Raw genomic sequence first — 19,968 nt, 5'->3', positions numbered from 1 at the left:
ACTCATCGATTAGTGGGGTCAACTACTAACATTCATATTTTTAGTCATGATGGTTTTAATGGGAGAAGAAATACTCAAATTAATTGATTGACGCAAATTCTTGGAGAGCATTTTTGCATGATTGCAGCTTGCTGTGCTTAAAAGTAAATAATAGTCAGCACAGTAAAACATATTGCAAGAAGTGTCATCTCTTTAATGCTTTAAGATTTGTCTATTTATGCACTACTGCTGTTACAGCCATCAAAGCGCTGCATCAACAATAAGTTTTTAAGATGATCACAGTCGGACATTAAATCCTCTGCAGTGAGTAATGTTCCCGTATTTGTGAGCCTAATTATACATTATTATCCCTAACACGACTAGTCGTTCAATCAACCGACTGACTATTAGATTATAAAAATTGGTCGTTTTGCAAATCCCTTCTCAGGAGTGCACAACAGACATCAAGATTTCAACTGAAAATTGACTTAAAATTCAGGTTGTCTCAATCAAACGTATCTTATGCATTCAAAAGACTTGAAAAATGACGCACAAGCCGCATGGACTACTTTTAGGATATTTTTGGGTCCTTTTTTAAGCTTTAAAAGCAAGTCACTATCAGCTACCATTGTACTGCAAAGATGGACTGGGATATTCATTTAAAACATCTTGTGTTCCACAAAAGAAAGAAAGTCATGGGTTTATTAGGACATGAAAGTGAGTAAATTATGACAAAATGTAAATTTTTGAGGGAACCTCTACTTTACAGTTTGCCGGATACATACGGCTTTGAAAGAAAACAACCTTTCAATTGAAATATTTGGAAGACATACAAAACATCATGATTTTTTATTAATTTTTTTTTTTATCACAAAATCAGAAAGCCTTCCCCAGACGAATTCTGACCACAAGTGTTCAAAACATCCGCATTTGAGATGCATGTTAATACCAGATGTACATAGTAAGCTGCTCACCTGAGATCACAATATAATTATTTTTGCAGGAAATTCAACCCAAAAATGTTTTGTACATTACATAGCCATGTGATAATATCTATTCTTCTATAATCCAGTTAATATTTAAAATAAAAATAAGATTATTAATTAAAAATACATATTAAGTCTGGCAACAGCTGCTTCACATAATGTAACATTTGAGTTGTCAACAAAAGACTCAAAACAGTAACAATCAATTACTGTCAATGTATGAATGAATTATTGACTGGCAACCACAAACAACCTAGAGTTAATCTGTGTCTACAGCGAATGCGAGTGGTTTGATGTCACATCAAAGGCAAATTGCTATAAAAATTATAAAAAGCGTTATAATCAACAAATCTGTCTACACTGGAAGCACCCATCTGTGACAGAGTAGAGATGTCTGCTGCCTGTTAATACCCTGATTTTCATCTTGGCCTCTCTCACAGCTCTTGTGTGCTTCTGTGCAGACAGATAGGTCTACGTAAACAAAGTGCTGCAAATGGAGGGGAACTGGCAGAGGTCACACTCAAGACAGGCCACGACCTATGACCCTTCCCCAACTCTGTCTGTCCTCAAGACTGTGGAGGACGAAAGATGGCCTCAATCGTCTAGAAGGGTGACTTCGGCTACTCAGAGGAGACATGCTTGCATGGTCTCTCTCTTTTTTTCTTCCCCAATCCATTCATTATCTGCACAGCTAATCACAGCAGATGAAGAAATCCTGGGCGAGTCCCTTAGTCACCATCCACTGGCTAATAATTCAGCATTCACCTCAGTAGAAACCTGAACCTGCCGCTGTAAACAAGTCCACACTACAGGGATGTGAAAAAGCGGCATAAGAAACGGTCTCAGAATGGCTGAGGCACGCTATATTTAGACCTGAAGAGAGAACATACAAGGCTGCATTCAGCAGCTGGGTGGTGAGATAACATTATATTTTTGGGCGAGTCTGTGTGCATGGCCCTCCCTTGAAAACTCAATTAAAAGGCGGCAAAATAAATTATTCAGTGTCTAAACCTTCAGAGGGTCCTGTGACTGTGTGTGTATGTAAAGCAGGAGATTTACAGTTGGCACTGCAGTACCCAGGTCTCTGCCATCATTGTGGAGTCACCCCAGATATACAGAACAGGCCAGTAGCTCTTTTGCCTGTATAGAACACACATAAAAAAATGGGACATGCCCAATATCGGATGTTCCACACATATACATACAAAATCTTCATCTCTTTGTCCCTCACATTTGTCATTTGTGCTTTTGTAGCACCTCCAGTTCAGTCAATGTCACCCAAAAGCTACAAGAGAGCATTTGTCAAAATAAACAATAGTCTGTTCTTCCCTCCATCTTTCACTTCTGGGGGCATGGGTAACTGTGGTGACAGGAGCCCCTCTCTGTTTTCACTTCCTTCCTAATCCTTTCCATCAGCTCTGCCAAAGGGGGAGGAGAGAAAGAACAGAGAACGAAAAAAAGGAGAAAGAAGAGAGGGGCACTGTACTTCACCCAAAAACCTCAAAGAACTTGGAGGACCCTCTAGCTACGGTCGGGTAATACTTCAAAAGGCTGGTGCTGATTGTATTGGTCTGGTCCAGGGACTGCGGCCAGCTGCTGTGTCTCAGGATCTAAGCTGATTAGGACTGAACCGCTGCAACACATAGGCCTAACTAGGAATGAGGGGTCTTCCAATTGGCCTGCTATTCGAAGTGATCATAGTTTACACTTCTGTAGCAATTTTCCCCTGAATTCCACTAATATTTATTCTAGGTTTCTTGCATTACAAACAATTACAATTTATACTTAGTGACCATTTTCCACTCTTCTCTCTGACCTTTAGAATTAAACAGCAAGTTTTTGCTGCCAAATTTTTATGTCTTCTGTATGTAATTTAGCTCTGTTATGATTGGCTATCCTCCATGTACTGGCCTAGTTCACAATGTAGCTCATCAGGTCAGGCCAAGTTGCAGAACACTAAAAAGTAGTTGATATCTATATGTTGGTGGTCATATGTTAATGTGAGGTCATAACCATGACAATTTCTTACAATTTTTGCAGTTTCTTTTTGGTCTGGGTTGTCTGGGCAGGTCACTTTTTGTTGTGAAATTCAGATTACCAAATCAAACTCTTATTTCTACAGAGCAAGAAAATTTTCATGCCAAATGTTTTTCAATGATTCTGCTTTAAAGTCCCCCAATTGTGCCTCTCCTCTATCAGCCTCTAACCCTTTTTTTTCTGTCAATAATTTCCTCTCCCCAGTCCAGGTACAGCAGAACCCTCTAGTTTGGTTGAAAGGAGGCTCATCTTATTAACCGTACTTAGAGGAAAAGTGCTTAAGCTGATTACACAGTAAAATCACAAACAAGCTGGACCCTAACCAAGAATACAATGAAAAAAATGAAATTAGTTAATTAAAGACAGGTCTGCATCAAGTCCATCACTGAAGGAAATACTTTTACATGCAATGGACCATACTCAGGGTTGGCGGCATATTTAAAGGGATAGTTCACCCAAAAATGTAAATTAATGTCAACATTTACTCACCCTCATATTGTTACAAACCTGTATGACTTTCTTAAAGAAACTGTTAGGTAGAATATCAGACTGACAGCCTCAGTCCCCATTCACTTTCATTGCATCGAAAAAAGAGCAGCATTAACATTCTTCAAATATATCCACTCATGTTCCATGAAAGTAAGTCAGTCAGTTAATATTTAATTGTCCCCACAGTAATACACAATAGCCACTTTTCCACTATCGGGCCACTGCAAGCCAGGGCTATCAACTGGTCAGCCGGGGCCAATAGCCTCATACCTCCAGCCCAAAATCTATCTGCGTTCCCATCGGGCCAATAGCCCCACAGGGTTGACCTAAAACCCGCCCTTAATATGCCGCTCTGGTGCTAACGTCACACACCCCGCTCATGGGAAGCTCAAGCAGAGGTATCATTTTATCTAGTTATCTAGAATATTGAATTTATATCATATGTAAACATTAGCTATCTAGCAAGATAAGTTATCATTGACAACTCACCGACTGTAATTGCCATGGTGTCCTGAGTGGTCTCTCCACTAGCAGCGGTCCGTCCATGATCTCGAACCATGGAAAGTTCTGCCTTTGGGCACCGTTTTGTCCATTGTGCATCTTAATAGATTTGTACTGTGCCCACAATTTTAAAAAAATTGTGCGCTGGATACACAACTAGGCAAGTTCGGCGACAATATACATAATCATGTCTTCGTTTCATATCTTGGTGCTGACCCTCTGACCTAACTCAGCTAAACACCACCTCAATCCCTAGTTAGCCATGTTTGGCCCAAGGATATTCCGCAGGCCAAAAGCCATTGGCCCAGAGGAAGCTCTGGAGGCACGATGAAGCCCCAGAATTGACAGTGGGATCTGCTAGACAATGCATGTCTTTAAACAGAACACTTGCTGCAATCTTTAACAGTATATGACAGTGCTGATGATGGTTATATAAGTGTGTGTGTTCATGCCTCATTGGTTCTGTAAGGGCAAGCTACGCTTGTACAAAGCGCCTGTGTGCATCTCTAAATAAGTGACTGTGAGTGTCGACTGCTGAGTATAGCATGCTGGGAATGTGACGGTGGTATGTAGTCATAATTAGGAAGTGAGAGGAAGTGAGGTGGCAGGAGCTTCCTGTGGTGGCACTCTCCCTAATCTCTAGGTCCAACAAAGTGAGTGGAATCAACAGTCTCTCAAAACACAAGCACACACCTAAGCGTGGGCATGGGTATGTGCGCACAAACTTTTTTGACTGCAAAAGGTAGCCCATTGAGCCTTTATAAGTGCTTCTGCCATTTTCTTAATAGCCTCCATTTATCTCTAATTAAAAAAAGGTGATGGCGAAAACAATCACATCACACAGAAGAACACACAAATCAATCTCTATCTGCCCCTTTTCAAAACCAGGCTGTAAATCTGTGTGTATATTTGTTATACAAATATGGTGCAGAAAATGTGTTTGGTTATGTAGCGCAAGAACAGAGTGAGAGGAAATATGCAGTACTGCCCCATCCATCACAGTCATGCCTGTTTGTGCAGATGAGAGCTGTATGGGATAGTGATGGGTCACAATTATCGACTTGTTGTCCAACAACCAACTATAGTTGGCTACTTAATTCTAGGGCTGAGTATTGATACATATTTCAGGATTCAATTCCCATTCACAAGCTCCCGATTCATTTAGATTCCAATTCGATTCACTATAGATTCATATGGGTATATTTCAGTTATAATGTAACTTTTGCTTATATATTAAAACAATTCTCTACAAGCTAATGCTGTTAATTATAGAGAGGACCTTCTTACTAGGTACATTATGAAAATATTAATTTTACTAATGATATTTTATTAGTTTTTCATCATTTTGGTCACATTTTAGCTTTTTAAAAATTAACAAATCAATGTAATCAATCAATAAGTATGATAATATATTGGATATTTTATATTTTGTTGCATGTTTATTGTATAATTGCATAATTTGCACTATTTAAGTAGAGCCGACCAATATGGGATTTTTTAGACCGATACCGATTTTAGAGAGGAAAAATTCCCCGATTACCGTTATGGTGGCCAATATATTAAATTTTTGAGCTGGAATGAAAACAGACCTTTTCTATGTGGATTTTTCACCGATTTTGCACCGATATCACTATGCAAAGGTACTCAGAAGGCTGCTTTCTTAAACAAATATTTTTTATCAATGAATATTTGACATTATCAACAAATTCTAAAAATGAACACTGAGAAAATAAAGAATAAATAAAAATACAATAAATAGCTTAATAAACATCAGTACTGTATGTTTAGTATAAGTCAAATGCTGACCATTAAAATAAAGAATAAAAATAAAATAAATAGCTAAATAAACATCAGTACTGTTTAGTATCAGTCAAATGCTGACCATTAAAATAAAGAATAAATAAAAATAAAATATATAGCTAAATAAACATCAGTACTGTTTAGTATCAGTCAAATGCTGACTATATTAATACTGCTGAGTCAAGATAAACAGATAAGCAGTGGTGTTACACCATACTCTGCTATACAAGTTCAGGGGAAACTTTCAACCGTGGAAAACCATACTTCTAAATATTACATTTTATAAATGTAATGACTGGAATTGTTCAGTTGAAGGGGGTACCAAACTGTGAATCCTGAACAAAACAGTTTGGTGAATACATGTTTACTCATTAGCTTCCACTCAGCTGACAACAATGAAAGTAGCTAAATGCTTAGCTAGTTAGCTATAAGCTCGTTGTTACGGAGAGTAAAAGACAGACATTGTTTATTTTACTGTCCAGCATTGAGTCTCACCAACTAGGTAACAACATAGCATGAAATCAACACTCATCAGTCACAATCCACCACCGCACCGTTGTCTGTTGAGCTGCAAAAAGATGCTCTGATGTTTACCTTTCAATCTGCTGCATTATTGACTGCACTTACAAACTATAGCTGGCTAACAGCAAACAGACATGAGTGACATGGTTGTCAGGGACAAGGTTAACATTATATTAGTTATATTGAAAAGGGAAAATGATGGGGTCATTGTTTATTAAGTTTCCAGTATGTATTTCACAAACTAGTTAACTTACCAAGACACTGCTCAAGTCTGCCCTGTCTGCAGAGCCACCATCAGCTCAGAGTCAGCTCTGAAAAAAAGAGTCAGAGTCCTCTGCTGGACAAACTACGCTATGACACCAATTCTAAAGCATTGTTTTCTGCATTATATGTTCTGAAAAAGTTTTCATATCGGTAAAATATACGCCGATACCGATATATCGGTGAAAGGCTAATATCGGCCGATAATATCGGTCGGGCACTATTTACAAGTAATCACATTGATTTGTTGAACACATGCTAAAAACCAGTACTGTCTCTTTAAGGAAACAGGCATATCTGTAAATGAGCGCACGTTAACGACAGAGACTCAAATGGCTTTATCTCATCTGTGCTACACCTGATTAGAATTAAATGTTTCTCTTTTTTGTTTCTGATCAACAACTGACTGAAAAGAACAGAAAGGGTATTAAACAAGACATTATTCAATGACAAATGGGCCACGTGGATCTCGTATTTGGACCCACACACATTACAGGAATAACTTTTACTCTCAACATGCAGTGAAAGGATCTCGCTGCTGAATACTTTACCACTATACTACACAATTGCAGGTGAAATGTAAACATTTACCAGCCAGTTGCCAAATGTTAAAATTTTTAGTCGCATAGCACAAAATTCAGCTCTTAGACATTTTTTGCAGTAAAACTCTACCAGAAAAAGGTGCATCTTGAAATTCATCCCCTTAAAAGCACCGCCACTACAGCCACACACACATTCAGACAAAAGTTTTTTGGCCATTTCTAAAACTACAAACTATGTGTTTTTAAGTTAAAAGTAGTAAAATTTTAAAAACTGGTCTTAAGAACGCCATGCGAGGTTCGGACGTTTGAGCGGCAAGCTCTACGCACTTTGCTAGTTTTCATACTTCTTATGTCATAAACCGGTGAGATTCGATACACCCTGATCCTTAACTGTTCTAGGAAGACAATATGTCAAAGAATTAAAATCCTCGGGCTCAGGAGCCATTAAAAGACACTACATGCTCAAGCTGACACCCCCCCGGAGGCCCAGAGCGATTTGGCCAGAGAAGTAAAGGAAATTTGGTGAGAATTGTTTATCATGATGGCAATGCTGACGAAGGTCGTTGCTGACTTGGAGGATCTTGCTGTAATATGTCGATCGATCACTGCCATGGAGACAAGAGTGGGGGATGTTGAGAAACGGATCGATTATCCGTAGTCATCAGAGAGGGAATTAGCTGCTAATCCGCTAGCGACCAAGGTAGATTTGGAGCATGTCTGGGAAAAGTTGGAGGACTTGGAGAATCGTAACCGGTGGAATAACATCCGAATTGTTGGAATTCCCGAGGACGAAGAAGGACAGGATACGGCGAAATTCCTGGATGGGCTCTTTCCGAGTCTGCTTGACATAACAGGCCATAAGCTGGAAATCGAGCGAACTCAAAGGGTTCCGGCTCTGCGATCCGCTAAGGGAGACAGGCTCCGATCAATTCTGGCCAAATTTCTGAGATCATCCGATAAAGATCACGTGTTACACGAAGCGAGGAGTAAAGGAAGGCTTTCTTGGAAGAACCAAAGCATTTTTGTTCCCAGACTTTGCGAATTCGAAGAGAGAGAAACGTGATTGATTCAAGGAATGCAAGAAACACTTATGCACTGATATTCCTGGCCAAATTGAGAATAGATGCTAAGGATAGCCGTAAAGTATAACATGTCCCCAGCAAGCGATACCCTTCATAAAGTCAATGGTCTGAGTAAGTTATTTTGTGGTACTCATGTTGCAGCCAAGAGGACCAACACACTGAAAATCCACTTGACCATCCGAGGAAGCTGAGCGCCTTTTTTGTTTCTTTTTGTGCTGGTTCCACTTAGCAGCTGAAGTTTGTTTTGTGGAGGAACACACCTTCGGGACAGTTATGTGGATGAATCTACACGTTCTTTGTGTTTATTCCACCTATTGGCTGGAGTTTGTTTTATAGATTATATTCTGTTGTGTAATTCTGTCTCACAAAATTTTTATAGAAACATTGGACTTGAGCAATTAAATGGCAAAGTTGTCACAGGGGCTCTCATAGGCGTACATGGACTGTTTGAGTTTAGAGGGATGGACGCCGGTTGGTGCTGTAGTGCGCAGGGTTAAATGTGCACATTTTTCTTTTTCCTGTTTGTTTGGTTCGGGGGGGGGGGAAGTTTGGGGTTTGATTGTTGCACTAATGTTGGAATGTGGTCTTTATAATTTTATTTTTGACACACAATGTATTTTTCTAATATGTCAAAATGTCAAAAGTTAGTATGAGTGGATTGTCTCTCTTGACATGGAATGTGAATGGGTTGGGGCACCCCATGAAAAGAAGGAAGGTTATTTCTTTTCTTAAACGTAAGAAATATGATATAGTGTTTCTTGAAGAAATGCATTTTTCCCCGCAGGAAGCTGAAAAAGTTGGCAAGATATGGGGTGGACATGTTTTCTTTAGTGCTGGCTCAAGTGAGAGGGGACTCATTACACTGATAAGTACGCATCTACAATTAAAATGTCTCAAACAGATTAAAGATAAATTAGGAAGAGTCATTATTGTTTTAGCAGAAATTCAGGGGCAAAGTTTGATTTTGGCTAATATTTACACACCTAACGCTGATGATCAGGGCTTTTTTATAGATCTTGAAGGGATGTTGCAAGCCGCTGGTGCCCCTCATGATATAATATTGGGAGGGGACTTCAATCTATTGATGGACTCAGTCCTTGATTATAGTGAAGCAAATGTGTATAAGCCCACTAGAGCAGCATTGATGCTTCACAGGATGTGTAAAATCTTGGTCTTACAGATATTGAGACTTCTGAACCCATCTGGTAGGGACTATAAATTTATTCTAGAATAGATTTATATATATATATATAAGTCCCTCATTTCATCTGTTGTTGATTGCTCAACTGGAAACATCTTAGTCTCAGATCACGCCCTGGTGTGTTTAGAGGTGTTGCCACATTCGGAGAAAATGAAATCATATAGTTGGCGCTTTAATGTTTCCCTTTTGCAAAATCCTGAATTCCAACATATGTTAAATTCTGAAATCAATGTTTAAATGGAGACCAACTGGTCCTCAGTATCCTCTGTGGGCGTGGCTTGGGAGGCACTTAAGGCGTTTCTTAGGGGTCGGATCATACAGTATGCCTTATTCACCAAAAAATACAAAGCACGAGAACTCTGCCGAGGCAGAGCTGAAGCGCTGAATGTCGTCTGATGGCCTCAGAGAATTGGCCTGATTTAAATACATATATAATACTAGTTTGTCGTGGAAGGTGGAGTTTTGTCTATTCAGGGCAAGTCATATTTTGAGTCGGGGGATAAAGGAGGGAAGCTTTTGGCTATATATAAAGAAGAGAGAGTCTTTTTCTACCATTTCCTCAGTGAAATCTGCTGGTGGTGAAATATTTACCTCGGCCATTGATATTAATAATGCTTTTAAAGAATTCTAGCTTGATCTCTACAGTTCCACATCTTCGTCTACTGATGAAGATATTAGAAACTTTGTGGAACCATTAGAACTTCCTAAACTGACGACTGAGCGAAAAAATTCTCTTGATTCTGAGATAACCTTGGAGAAGCTTGGTGAGGTAATTAAGGCCTTGCCTACAGGCAAGGCTCTGGGGTCAGACAGTTTTGCCACTTAATTTTTTAGATTTTATGCTACAGAACTGGCTCCACTTTTGTTTGAATTTGATATGGAATCATTAAAGAATGGAAAGCTTCCGCCAACCATGACACAAGCCCGGATCAGTCTGATTCTTAAAAATGACAAAGATCCATGCAAGGTTAAGAATTACCGTCCAATATCCCTGATCCAGCTAGATGTAAAATATTGCCAAAAATTTAATTGGCTAACCAATTAAGTTATGACATCTCTTATACATATAGATCAGGTGGGGTTTATTCAGGGCTGCAGCTCTTCTGATAACATTAGGCATTTCATCATATCATGTGGTCAGTGGTGAATGATTAGACTCCGGTCGCTGCCATCTCACGTGATGCCGAAAAGGCGTTTGATATGGTAGAATGGGATTATCTTTTTAAGATTTTGGAAATATACAGTTCGGAAATACTTTTATTGGATGGATTAAGTTATTTTATAGACACCCGGTAGTGGCAGTACAAACAAATCAAATCAGAATAATAGTAGAGAATGATTTATTTCAGTTTTTATTTCTTTTATTACATTCCCAGTGGGTCAGAAGTTTATATACACTTTGTTCGTATTTGGTAGCATTGCCTTTAAATTGTTCAACTTACAATAAGTTGCTGAAATTTTGGCCCATTCCTCCAGACTGAACTTGTGTAACTGAGTCAGGTTTGTAGGCCTCCTTGCTCGCACACGCTTTTTCAGTTCTGCCCACAAACTTTCTATCAGACTGAGGTCAGGGCTTTGTGATGGCCACTCCAATACCTTGACTTTGTTGTCCTTAAGCCATTTTGCCACAACTTTGGAGTTATGCTTGGGGTCATTGTCCATTTTGAAAACCCATTTGTGAATGAGCTTTAACTTCCTGGCTGATGTCTTGAGATTTTGCTTCAATATATCCACATAATTTTCCTTCCTCATAATGCCATCTATTTTGTGAAGTGCACCAGTCCCTCCTGCATCAAAGCACCCCCACAACATGATGCTGCCACCCTCATGCTTCACGGTTGGGATGGTGTTCTTCGGCTTGCAAGCCTCACCCTTTTTCCTCCGAACATAACGATGGTCATTATGGCCAAATATTTCAAATTTGTCTCATCAGACCAGAGGACATTTCTCAAAAAAGTAAGATCTTTGTCCCCATGTGCACTTGCAAACTGTAGTCTGGCTTTTTTATGGCGGTTTTGGAGTATTGGCTTCTTCCTTGCTGAGCAGCCTTTCAGGTTATGTCGATATAGGACTCATTTTACAGTGGATATAGATACTTGTCTACCCGTTTCCTCAAGCATCTTCACAAGGTCCTTTGCCGTTGTTCTGGGATTGATTTGCACTTTTCACACCAAATTACGTTCATCTCTAGGAGACAGAATGTGTCTCCTTCCTGAGCAGTATGATGGCTGCGTGGTCCCATGGTGTTTATACTTGCGTACTATTGTTTGTACAACTGAACGTGGTACCTTCAGGTGTTTGGAAATTGCTCCCAAGGTTGAACCAGACTTGTGGAGGTCCACAATTGTTTTTTTCTGAGGTCTTGGCTGATTTCTTTTGTTTCTCCTATGATGTCAAGCACAGAGGCACTGAGTTTGAAGGTAGACCTTAAAATACATCCACAGGTACACCTCCAATTCTGTACACCTCCTATCAGAAGCTAATTGGCTAACTGTCTGAAGGCACAGTTAACTTAGTGTATGTAAACTTTTGACCTACTGGAATTGTGATATAGTCAATTAAATGTGAAACAATCTGTCTGTAAACAATTGTTGGAAAAATTACTTGTGTCATGCACAAAGTAGATATCCTAAACGACTTGCCAAAACTATAGTTTGCTAATATTAAATCTGTGGAGTGGTTAAAAAATGAGTTTTAATGACTTCAACCTAAGTGTATGTAAACTTCTCACTTCAACTATATATATACACATATACATATATATATATATATATATATATATATATATATATATATATATATATATATACACACATATATACATATATACATATACACATATATATATATATATATATATATATACACACATTCACACACACAGTTGTGCTCAAAAGTTTGCATACCCTGGCAGAAATTGTGAAATTTTGGCATTGATTTTGAAAATATGACTGATCATGCAAAAAACTGTCTTTTATTTAAGGATAGTGATCATATGAAGCCATTTATCATCACATAGTTGTTTGGCTCCTTGTTAAATCATAATGATAACAGAAAATGGCCCAAATGGCCCTGATAAAAAGTTTACATACCCTTGAATGTTTGGCCTTGTTACAGACAAACAAGGTTACACACACAGGTTTAAATGGCAATTAAAGGTTATTTCCCACACCTGTGGCATTTTAAAATGCAATTAGTGCCTGTGTATAAATAGTCAATTAGTTTTTAGCTCTCACGTGGATGCACTGAGCAGGCTAGATACTGAGCCATGGGGAGCAGAAAAGAACTGTCAAAAGACCTGAGTAACAAGGTAATGGAACTTTTTTTTTGCCAGAAGAATTGTTCAGGATACAAAGAAAAACCCACAGGTAACCTCAGGAGAAATTCAGGCTGCTCTGGAAAAAGATGGTGTGGTTGTTTCAAGGAGCACAATATGACGATACTTGAACAAAAATGAGCTGCATGGTCGAGTTGCCAGATACAAGCCTTTACTGTGCCAATGCCACAAAAAAGCCCGGTTACAATATGCCCGACAACACCTTGACATGCCTCACAGCTTCTGGCACACTGTAATTTGGAGTGACGAGAACAAAATAGAGATTTATGGTCACAACCATAAGCGCTATGTTTGGAGAGGGGTCAACAAGGCCTATAGTGAAAAGAATACCATCCCCACTGTGAAGCATGGTGGTGGCTCACTGATGTTTTGGGGGTGTGTGAGCTCTAAAGGCATGGGGAATCTTGTGAAAATTGATTGCAAGATGAATGCAGCATGTTATCAGAAAATACTGGCAGACAATTTGCATTCATCTGCACGAAAGCTGCGCGTGGGACGCACTTGGACTTTCCAGCATGACAATGACCCTAAGCACAAGGCCAAGTTGACCCTCCAGTGGTTACAGCAGAAAAAGGTGAAGGTTCTGGAGTGGCCATCACAGTCTCCTGACCTTAATATCATCGAGCCACTCTGGGGAGATCTCAAACGTGTGGTTCATGCCAGACGACCAAAGACTTTGAATGACCTGGAGGCATTTTGCCAAGAAGAATGGGCAGCTATACAACCTGCAAGAATTGGGGCCTCATAGACAACTATTACAAAAGACTGCACGCTGTCATTGATGCTAAAGGGGGCAATACACAGTATTAAGAACTAAGGGTATGCAGACTTTTGAACAGGGGTCATTTCATTTTTTTCTTTGTTGCCATGTTTTGTTTTATGATTGTGCCATTCTGTTATAACCTACAGTTGAATATGAATCCCATAAGAAATAAAAGAAATGTGTTTTGCCTGCTCACTCATGTTTTCTTTAAAAATGGTACATATATTATCAATTCCAAGGGTATGCAAACTTTTGAGCACAACTATATATATATATATATATATATATATATATATATATATATATATATATATATATATATATATATATATATATATATTATTTTTGTAAAAAAAAAAATTATTAAATAAATAAATACAGAAGATGCACAACTGAGGTTTACAGTATTAATGAAAACATTAAATGAACACAGTCTGATTACCTGAGGCAAAAGGCTGCCATGGCTTAATTTTCAAATGGTCTTTGATTTCATCTCAAATCTCTCACATTGCATTACATTTTGCTAATGGCAGGGTACTTTAATATGGTACCAAAATTAACAAGATGATATCGTACCGTTTTAAATTTTTTGGTATCGCGATATTTCATAAGTACCGGTATACAACACAACCCTAAAAAATGTCTCAGCTTTCAAATGATGTCAATGTCATCATGAAATTCAAACTACAAAACTTGTTTTTACGCTCTTGCATTGTGTCAAATCGCACTGTTGTCAATTGACCCTTCGCTAAGCTCTGCTCCACCTTGCTTACCGATGCTTGCTCTGACAAGCTTTTCATTCCTGTGGGAAGTTCTGCATGGGAGATTGCCATGTTTAATCCAACACTGTTTAATCCATAGCATGCTCTGCTCGAGATTTATTTAAAGATTTTAAAACAAGAAAGGAAAAACACTGCATGTATCCTCTCTAGGTACCTCGTGTCACTATTACAAAGTTCCACGCAACAACATTTATTACAATTTTTTATAATTTCTATGAAATTCCAGTTAAAACTGCTCAAACTCACATTACTCCCGTAGACTCGCATTGGATAAAAGCAAGCGCACAGGAAACCGTTTGCTAAAATACGATTGATTAGAAACACTTTTAGGGCGGGGCTTAGCGAAAGATCAATTCAGATGGTGAGCGCTGCATATAGACCATTTCAAGAACATAAACAATAACAAAGGAATTAGAACGCTACTGCGCATGTCTGGACCTGAAGCATATAACCCAGAATTGTAAAAATGAAATGACTAGCATGTACATTTAAGAGTCTAGCTAAAACAGAACAAACGAGATATTTGCAAAAACTCAAATTAAACAATGAGATGTCATTATGTGATCCTTTAAATGAGACTCCAAGAACATCAAACGTTTTCCTGAAGTGACTTATCCAGACATGTTGTTGATACTGAGCGCGTCTACGCGAGAGAGGCAATGAAAGTGTATCGTAGTTTAAATGCTCACAATTATTTTCTCAGCAGCAAGATTGGGAGTATTGTATAGCTCCTGTTATAATCAATGAAGCTGTTAATGCTGCAAGCACGTGACTTGGAGACAAGGTAAGGGTTTTCTTTTTATTTATTAAAAAACTTTCCTTGTGTGTCTCTTTCTGTGTCGCTTCTATACTTCTCTTGCTAGTCTGAGAATCTGGCAGTGCGATACTGCAGATATTGTTGATTTTTGTATGATAAATTGCTTGTTAGGTTCATCATTTGTAAGTTTCTTTCTATAAAAGCATCTGCTAAATGACTGTAAATGACTTGCGCAGCATCACTCATTATAATGGGAGTGATCGATAGTCACTTTTAGAGCCCGTAAAGAAATACTCTGACATAATTAGCCAGCTAAACATTTAAATAATGACATTATATTACAATCGTATTAACGTTAATCGTGTTTAAGTCACTATGAATGAAGCACCTCTCGCTGTTGTTTCGAATAAGTTTGACAAATAGCCGGATATGTTCAAGGAACAAAAACGTCACTTCCTTAAACAGACGAATAGCCTTTGAAATGGTCTATAGCATCTCTCCTCCAATCAGCGTTCCTTTTTACTAAGATAATTAAAGCACAAAAAACACATGAATTGTCAGATGGGATGTTGAATGACATGTTCATGTAGAGCCTCTCTGGGGGCCTGACATATTTAAGTTTGAGAACCCCTGTACTGGAACACTAAGATTACGCTGTGCTGCACCCGTGAGTGTTTTCAGATCCTTTCTACACCATGATCAACCCCCAAACCCACCCACACACCCACACACCCCACACACACACACACACACAAGGAAATAAACATAAAAAACCAAGTGTGAAACACAGGCACACAGCAAGTGTATCTCAATACCAACCGTAACAGAGAGGCAGCGACACGCAGAGTTTAGAGAATTTATCTGAAAACTAACTGTGAAACGAAACACTGACACCGTATACTCCTCTCTGAACTACATGAGAGAGAGTGAGAAGTACTGGAATAGACTGAACATAATAAATGTACCCATGAACACAGGGCCTCACAGAAACCAAATTACAGCCTTTCAGATTCTCAACTAATTCTTCCAAAAAAGTACTTAACAGACTGATCAGCCCCCATGATACTAAAGACACTTAAAACAGTGAATGAAGATGAGTCAGAAACAGATCAGATAAACACTTGGGAAATATGATTTTGAGCGGTTTCTAGATGTGGGGGTGGAGCATGATTTTTCATAGTTTTGCGGTATTTTACCTCACATTACTGTTTCGATACTCTAATACCAGGAATCAAAATAGGAAACTTTTTCAAATAACCTTATATTTAGGTAGAAATTAACAACTCAACTTAACTGAAATAACTCAAAACATTCTGTAATATTAGGACAACGAACCTCAATTATTTATTTCAACTACAACATTGTTTATAGTTTGTTTCATTTGTAAGGATCAATACAGATCTTCCATACAGCTAGACTACAAGGGCTTTCGTATAATGATAAACACGCTAAAAAGCAAGGTACACCATTCCCATTTTTTTTCAGGCAACTGACTCTGATGTACCCATGATCTACGCTACTTCTGCAGCTCTATGCTGAATAAAACAGCAAGTTCAGTACTTGTTGTGCAAAGAAGATAAATAAGAAACAAGTGAGTGAAAAAAAAACAAAAAAAAAAAACAAAAAAAAAAAAATCGCCCAGTTTTATACCCACAAGCTTTAAAACACACTAAATATAAAGAATCACGATGTAATCACATCACAACTCAAACATCAATAGAATATCGTATTGCCTGGTCTTTCCTGACTCTAGTAACTTCTCTTTGAGCTCAATTCGTAGCTTTCATTCAGATGGATCTGAAATTAAGGGACTGAAGAGAAAGAGATGGAAAGAGTGCATTGCCAGACAGAAAGAGACAGCGAGAACTTCCACTATATGGCTTCAGCTACTGTATACTGTATCCTCATAGCCCCCCCTGGAGGCAAAGAATGTCAAAGCAAAGATTTATTCAGCGTCATTTCTAAAATCTACTGACAACCAATGGATGATAAACTTTGTTATTAAATTTTGCAGTACATTGAGCAAAAATTTTGTAAAATAGGAGGGGGTTTTTTTCAGACTAACTTCAGCCATTTCTGAATGTATCAGCTGCCAAATTGCCATGATTTAACTGTATTATATATTTAGATATTAGCTTCAGTATTGGCAGTTGAAAACCCTATCTGTCGAACGATCACAACTCAACAGTATAGCACCTGTTTCCTTTGTTTCTCTTTATTGATTGGTTTTGGTTAAGACAGACAGCAGCCCAGTGCCAAAAAAAGTATCTTGACGCCAGGCTTCCAACGATGTTGCAAATGCAGAGACTGACCTGCTGTGCAACACCAAATTCCACACATTTGTACAGATCCAAGACCTGTCAAAGAATCCCAGACAGCCATAGAAACAACAAAATATCATTGCACCGCCATCAGCAGTGCACACTGCACACCAACTTTAACAATGATAGAAGGAAATCAACAATGATCTACAGAAGAAATTTACTAAGAATGCGCTACTTGTATAGCACCGAAACACAAAGGGGCCGATTACACCAAACGCATTGGTTGTCAAGGTCGCTTCCATTGTCTTAAACCGTTGTGCCGAGTCAGGCTGTTTTATTTTTCTTGTACAGGAGAGCCGTGTTTTTAGACACTGAGTCAAGTTAAAAAGAATGATAACTGTTTAAAGTGCATCTCGAGAGACCTATAGTTGTGCTCAAAAGTTTTTTTGATTTTGAAAATATGACTGATCTTGCAAAAAAACTGTCTTTTATTTAAGGATAGTGATCATTTGAAGCCATTTATTATCACATAGTTGTTTGGCTCCTTTTTAAATCATAATGATAACAGAAATCACCCAAATGGCCCTGATCAAAAGTTTACATACCCTTGAATGTGTGGCCGTGTTACAGACACACAAGGTGACACACACAGGTTTAAATGGCAAATAAAGGTTAATTTCCCACACCTGTGGTTTTTTAAATTGCAATTAATGTGTGTGTATAAATAGTCAATGAGTTTGTTAGCTCTCACGTGGACGCACTGAGCAGGCTAGATACTGAGCCATGGGGAGCAGAAAAGAACTGTCAAAAGACCTGCGTAACAAGGTAATGGAACTTTATAAAGATGGAAAAGGATATAAAAAGATATCCAAAGCCTTGAAAATACCAATCAGTACTGTTCAATCACTTATTAAGAAGTGGAAAATTCGGGGATCTCTTGATACCAAGCTAAGGTCAGGTAGACCAAGAAAGATTTCAGCCACAATTGCCAGAAGAATTGTTCGGGATACAAAGAAAAACCCACAGGTAACCTCAGGAGAAATACAGGCTGCTCTGGAAAAAGATGGTGTGGTTGTTTCAAGGAGCACAATACAACAATACTTGAACAAAAATGAGCTGCGTGGTCGAGCTGCCAGAAAGAAGCCTTTACTGCACCAATGCCACAAAAAAGCCTGGTTACAATATGCCCGACAACACCTTGACACACCTCATAGTTTCTGTCACACCGTAATTTGGAGTGACAAGACCAAAATAGAGCTTTATGGTCACAACCATAAGCGCTATGTTTGGAGAGGGGTCAACAAGGCCTAAAGTGAAAAGAATATCATCCCCACTGTGAAGCATGGTGGTAGCTCACTGATGTTTTGGGGGGGTGTGAGCTCTAAAGATTCTAAAGGAATCTTGTGAAAATTGATGGCAAGATGAATGCAGAATGTTGTCAGAAAATACTGGCAGACAATTTGCATTCTTCTGCACGAAAGCTGCGCATGGGACGCTCTTGGACTTTCCAGCATGACAATGACCCTAAGTACAAGGCCAAGTTGACCCTTCAGTGGTTACAGCAGAAAAAGGTGAAGGTTTTGGAGTGGCCATCACAGTCTCCCTACCTTAATATCATTGTGCCACTCTGGGGAGATCTCAAACGTGTGGTTCAAGCAAGACGACCTAAGACTTTGAATGACCTGGAGGCATTTTGCCAAGATGAATGGGCAGCTATACCACTGCAACAACCACTCCACTACCGCAACAACCACTCCACTGATGATGCCATTGCATCTACAATACACACTGCTCTCTCCCACCTGGAAAAAAAGAACACTTATGTGAGAATGTTGTTTGTAGACTACAGCTCAGCATTCAACACCATAGTGCCCTCCAAGCTTTATGTGAAACTCCGGGCTCTGGGCTTAAACAGCTCGCTGTGCAGCTGGATCCTGGACTTCCTGTCAAGCACATGCCAGCTGGTTAGAATGGGCAGCAACATCTCCTCATCACTGACCCTCAACACTGGAGCCCCGCAGGGCTGTGTTCTCAGCCCACTCCTGTATTCTCTGTACACACATGACTGTGTGGCAACACACAGCTCCAATGCCATCATTAAGTTTGCTGATGATACGACAGTGGTAGGTCTGATCACTGACAATGATGAAACAGCCTACAGAGAGGAGGTGCACACTCTGACACACTGGTGTCAGGAGCACAACCTCTCCCTCAACGTCAGTAAGACAAAGGAGCTTGTGGTGGACTTCAGGAGAAGAGAAAGAGAACACAGCCCCATCACCATCAATGGAGCACCAGTGGAGAGAGTCAGCAGCTTCAAGTTCCTGGGTGTCCACATCACTGAGGAACTCACATGGTCGGTCCACACTGAGATCGTTGTGAAGAAGGCTCATCAGCGCCTCTTCTTCCTGAGATGGCTGAGGAAGTTTGGAATGAACCGCCACATCCTCACGCGGTTCTACACCAGCACTGTAGAGAGCATCCTGACTGGCTGCATCTCCGCCTGGTATGGCAATAGCACCGCCCACAACCGCAACGCCTTGCAAAGGGTGGTGCGAACTGCCAGACACATCATCGGAGGTGAGCTTCCCTCCCTCCAGGACATATATACCAGGCGGTGTGTGAAAAAAGCTCGGAGGATCATCAGAGACTCCAGCCACCCGAG

The 19,968-nt window shown here is 39.3% G+C and overlaps 1 protein-coding gene across 5 annotated transcripts in view; it reads right to left on the bottom strand.

Moving 5' to 3' along the window:
• LOC127411778 (stromal membrane-associated protein 1-like) overlaps positions 1-19,968 on the bottom strand; it is a 167,175-nt gene that overhangs the window by 130,721 nt on the left and 16,486 nt on the right. The gene's annotated exons all lie outside the window — the stretch shown is intronic.

Source organism: Myxocyprinus asiaticus, chromosome 21 (genome assembly GCF_019703515.2).
Source record: "Myxocyprinus asiaticus isolate MX2 ecotype Aquarium Trade chromosome 21, UBuf_Myxa_2, whole genome shotgun sequence".
Lineage (NCBI taxonomy): Eukaryota > Metazoa > Chordata > Actinopteri > Cypriniformes > Catostomidae > Myxocyprinus > Myxocyprinus asiaticus.
Note: the sequence above shows the minus strand (reverse complement) of the source record. Positions and strands in the feature narration are given on the sequence as shown.